Source organism: Sapajus apella, unplaced genomic scaffold (assembly GCF_009761245.1).
Source record: "Sapajus apella isolate SASKATOON/1434 unplaced genomic scaffold, GSC_monkey_1.0 scaffold31, whole genome shotgun sequence".
NCBI classification, from domain to species: Eukaryota; Metazoa; Chordata; class Mammalia; order Primates; family Cebidae; genus Sapajus; species Sapajus apella.
In genome coordinates this window covers 9,807,322-9,812,526 of record NW_022436971.1, presented here as the reverse complement: position 1 = coordinate 9,812,526, position 5,205 = coordinate 9,807,322, and the positions used below count along the sequence as shown (strand labels likewise).

At 47.3% G+C, this 5,205-nt stretch overlaps 1 pseudogene; it reads right to left on the bottom strand.

The window, feature by feature from the left end:
• Positions 1–4,769: 4,769 nt before the first annotated feature.
• On the bottom strand, positions 4,770–5,205 carry LOC116561901 (annotated as a pseudogene).

Sequence of the window (5,205 nt, the reverse complement as noted above, 5' to 3'; positions counted from 1 at the left end):
CCCAGCTAATGTTTTTGTATTTTTAGTAGAGACGGGGTTTCACCATGTTGACCAGGATGGTCTCGATCTCTTGACCTTGTGATCCACCCGCCTCGGCCTCCCAAAGTGCTGGGATTACAGGCTTGAGCCACCGCGCCCGGCCTTTAAGTGCTATTCTAAAGAGAACGTTCCAGGTGTGTCCAGGGGAAGAAACAAAACGTGGGCTCTCTGCCCAAAGTATCTAATTGAATTTCAAAAAGAATTTGCATCCCCTGTTGACGTAGAAGGCAGCAAAAGCTGAGAGAAGTCAAAGAAACTTTCTAGGTTCACCAGAGTTAGAATTTTTTTTTTTTTTTGAGATGGAATCTGGACTGTCTCCAGGCTGGAGGGCAGTGGCGCGATCCCGGCTCACTGCAACCTCCACCTCCTGGGTTCAAACGATTCTCCTGGTTCAGCCTCCTGAGTAGCTGACCCAAAGTCAGAATTTGAACCCCAATACTCCTCCTTTTTTCCTTTCTTCTTTCCATTCTTTCTTTTCCTTATTTATTTATTTATTGCCTTCAAAAATATTTATATAGCACCCCAGCACAACACTAAACACTGGCCTGGGGCTTCATGAAACTTCCCTCTAGTGGGAGGGATGGAAAGTAAAATAAACAAATAAATGAGCAAATAGTTTCAAATGCTTGTCAGGGCTGTGAAGCAAAGAAAACAGGGTGACGTGAAATACAGAAACTGAGTAGGCGTGACAGGGATACTTCTTCAGCTTTCGAGGGAGCCGGATTTGAGCTGAAGGCTGAGTGACGAGCTGCAGCAAGTCGCCCAGGAGCCGGGCTTCAGGTGCAGAGAATAGTAACTGTAAAGACTGAGGAGAAACTGGGAAAGTCATCCAAACCCATGCGGAGCCCTGCTGGTGGGGAACTGATCACATTGGTATGGCCGTGTGCCCTGTCCAATGTGGGGTTCCGTGGAAAGCTGATTCTGAAATTGAGATTAGGGTACAGGAAGACTCTTTTGGGGGTGTTCTTGTGAGGAGTGAAGGGGGCAGGGCTGGGGAGAGGGAGGGAGGCATTGAACTGCACTGAAGTCTCACGGCTCTGGCACAAGGACCCTGACCTTGGCATCACAGACTCCATAGGGTTAAGAATGTGACAATATCTGGGGTGGTGCAAGTCATAAATTCAATCCTGGGCTGGGCACGGTAGCTCACATCTGTAATCCCAGAACTTTGGGAGGCCAAGGCAGGCAGATCATTTGAGGTCAGGAGTTCGAGACCAGCCTGACCAGCATGGTGAAACCCCATCTCTACTAAAAATACAAAAAAAAAGTTAGCGGGCCATGTTGGCTCATGCTTGTAATCCCAGCTACTTGGGAGGTTGAGGCAGGAAAATGGCTTGAACCCAGGAGGTGGAGGCTGCAGTGAGCCGAGATCACGCCACTACACTCCAGCCTGGACAACAGAGTAAGACTGTGTCTGAAAAAAAAAAAAAAAAATTCAATCTTGGGCCTGATACCCAGCCTTTTCTGCCCTCAAGTTGTGAGAGATGATGGTCTCTTCGTATGCTACCAAGGAGGTCCTCTGGCTGCCACACTTGACCTTCATGATTAATCACTCTCAGCCTTCCACTGGCTTTCTCAAATGTATCAACGGTTCTCAGCAACAGCCACCTCCCACCATTGTTCTCCCCCTCTTACCAGACTTTCCAACTCCTGAGGTCTTGCACCTCCTGTGCATTCCTTTCGATAGCTGTTCCACCCAAGTGTGTCACGGAATCTTTACCAATTGCACAGCATGCGTGGGACAATCAGTCCTCCGCTGCCACAAGAGATGGGGTCCTTACGGTCAACTGGCTGGTGAGTGATCGAACTTCAAAATCCCATACACAGTCTGCTTCCTCCAACCCTTCCTGGTAGCTACATCTCTGAGCTGGAAATGGAGGTGCAGTAAGTTTATAGGGAACATCCTCTGAATTACCCCCTTCAGAGAAGTGAAGAATTTTGTGTCGGGCATGGTGGCTCATGCCTGTTATCCCAGCACTTTGGGAGGCCCAGTCGGGTGGATCACTTAAGGTCAGGAGTTCGAGACCAGCCTGGTCAACATGGAGAAACCTCCTCTCTACTAAAAACACAAAAATTAGCCAGGCATGGTGGTGCGCACCTGTAATCCCAGCTACTTGGGAGGCTTAGGTAGGAGAATCGCTTAAACCCAGGAGGCGGAGGTTGCCGAGATGGTACTACTGCACTCCCGCCTGGGTGACAGAGCAAGACTCCATCTCAAAAAAGAAAGAAAGTGTGGCCAGAAGAAGTTTAATTCGGAAGCCCTCACAACAGCCTCAGCCAACCTCATAAGGGTCAGAGCTCTGGAGCTGGGGTGGCACTTTGAACTTGTCCCAAACTGAAGCACCAAAGGGCTCGGCTTTTGTTCCCCAACATCAGTCAATTGTGAGGTCCGGTTGCCCCACTAGAGGGACTGCATGGCAGCTGCTTTTAGCTAAAGACAGTGTGCAGGGAGGGACCCAGCTGAACCTCCGCCAACCTTGTGCACTTCAGCAGGCGAGGCTGCAGTGGCCGGGGGAGTCCTGCCTTGGCTCTGCAGGGGCACGTGGGGAGTGTGCCGGGACAGCGACCACAGCCCCACTTCCATGCTTCCACCACAAACAGCAATTAGCGTCTTTTCTTGGGACACTCATAGAATCAACATCTGGAGACCACGAGCCTGAGACCCATTACAAGTAGCAAAAGAATTTGGACAGGATGCATTTAATCTTGAGTTAATGGTACAATGCTCAGCCAAGATAAACTTCTCAGACTCAACATATTTTATTTTGAAAAAATGTTATTGTCAGGTACAAGGGAAATTCCTCCTTACTTGGGGGGCTCTGCCAGATGACATAAGCACTGGAGGGACCATTCGTCTGGTGTGTTATCTTTTTCATCTGAGTGGGTCTTTCCTCCACCGACCCATCTCCCAAAAACCTGGCCACAGTTCCTAAGTAATTCTAGCCCCTGACAGCTGCAGGAAAGAAAAGAATTGTGACTTGAAAACAGACATTTTTGGGGCCAGTCGCAGTGGCTCATGCCTGTAATCCCAACACTTTGGGAGGCTGAAGAGGAAGGATCACTTGAGGTCAAAACCTCAACCCTACTAAAAATACAAAAATTAGTCAAGCATACTTGTAGGACAGTGGATGGTTGGAGTGAGTCAAAATCCCACCATGCACTCCATCCTGGGCCACAGAGCGAGACCCTATCAAGAGAGAGAGACCCAGAGAGAGAGAGAGAGAAAGAGAGAGAGACATTTTTTGATGTCATGTTTCCAAACACCAAATACATTGGATTTCCCCTTTCTTCTCCTATACCTTCCCCGCTCTGAGTGGAAATCAAATGGGGAATTAAAGGGAGCACTTGGAGCCTGATTTCCAATCCTTACATTTTATTGAGCACCTACTATGTGGCCAATGCGTTGGTTGTTATTAATAACAATAGCCACCACCATTCACTGCCTATTATGGGCCAAGTGCTGTGCAGATATTACTTTACATACTTATAAGGATGATAAAGATTAGATGAATGTTAAGATTATTCCATTTGTCTCAGAGGGAAAATGGGGGCTCAACTAGCTTAACGAATCTGATCAAGTCAGTGATGAAACCAACCCACGATAAAAGAGTTCCGTTTTAAAAAGCTCAAGGGCTTCCCATCTGTCATAGAGTCTAGTAAATAGAAAGAATCCAATAAATGCATTCGAATGCATTTTGAAGTCTGATTGAGCCGTTTAGGCTAAACAGCAGGGTGGGCGTGGGGGCAGCGGCCCACAGCCACGGGGTATACCATCGGACACCATGACCGGCTTCTCAGAAAGGCCCGGCACTGTCAGTGACCTTGGGAGAGTCACCGTCAGTCCAAGTTTGGAATTTCTACTGGCAGGACAGGCAGTTCATGCCCAGAAAAGGGTCTGCCTCTTGGTCCAGAGCTTTCAGTTCTTTGCCCCAGGGAAGCTGTGGGAGGCAGTGTGCTTCCCATTTGCACAGAAACAGGAGGGCTTAGCAGTGCCTTCTATGGGAGCATTCTTTCAGGGCTGGGTTCGGCGATGATGGGCTAGAACTGGCCGGAGAGAGCACCCTAGAGCTCACCTGCATCACAGAATCTCAAAGAGCTAGACGTCAGAACCCAGGCAGAGACTTCCAGGTTCAGGCCTTCTCTAAATCCACTGTTCGTCTTGCCTCCTACTTCCCACTGTGTCTACGCCAGAAATCAGGGAGGAGCGGTGTACTCTAGTGGAGGGAAGCCAAGCTTTGAAGTCAGAAGGGCTGAGCGGGAATGCTGGGTCTCTAGCTGGACGACCTTGGGTAAGGTTCTTAGCTTCTCCTAGCCTTCGTTTTCTCATCTGTAAAATGGAGCTAGTAATCAGAACACCAGAGAGATTGTCCTGAGAAATAAACTATATTGCAGCTGTAATGATGCTGGCCCTTACTATTTGAAAGTAAATTTCCAGCCTGGCCAATTGATGAAACCCTGTCTCTACTAAAAATACAAAAATTAGCCCAGTGTGGTGGCACGTGCCTATAGTCCCAGCTACTCGGGAGGCTGAGGCAGGAGAATCAGCTGAGGTTGCAGAGAGCCAAGATCACACTGCTGCCCTCCACCCTGGGCAACAGAGCGAGACTCCATCTCAAAATAAATAAATAAATCTATTTTACACCTGTTTTCCCCTTCTCAAAGATGTCTAATTATTCCTGCACAGATGTGTGACTATTCCTATTCATTTATTTACTTATTTTTATTTTTTCAATGTAAATTTTTTAATACAAAAAATCCCATAGCATTTATTGACATCTTGTAATAACATAAGGGTAATCAAAACAATATGAATAAATGTTCACACTGGACAAAGGACATCTAAAAACAAAATGTGTCCTTCTCAACGATTTCTCACTTCAGTGGTCATTTCTAGTTGGAGGCACTTTGTAGCAGAGTACTATTATCTTCTTTTAGCATGATCCGACCCAGTTGTTTTCTTGACTTTGTTTTAGAATGAATCTCTTCTGCATCATCTAATACGAGGTTCATATACTCATCAAAACCAACGATACAGCCTTCTATCCGCATATTCACTTGCTCATAGAGCCACACCCGAATCCGCGATCTATTTTGTAAATATCAGAAGATGAGGTTGATGGGCTACACCATAACCTGCACTTTCTGACCCTGGCCATGGTACACCAT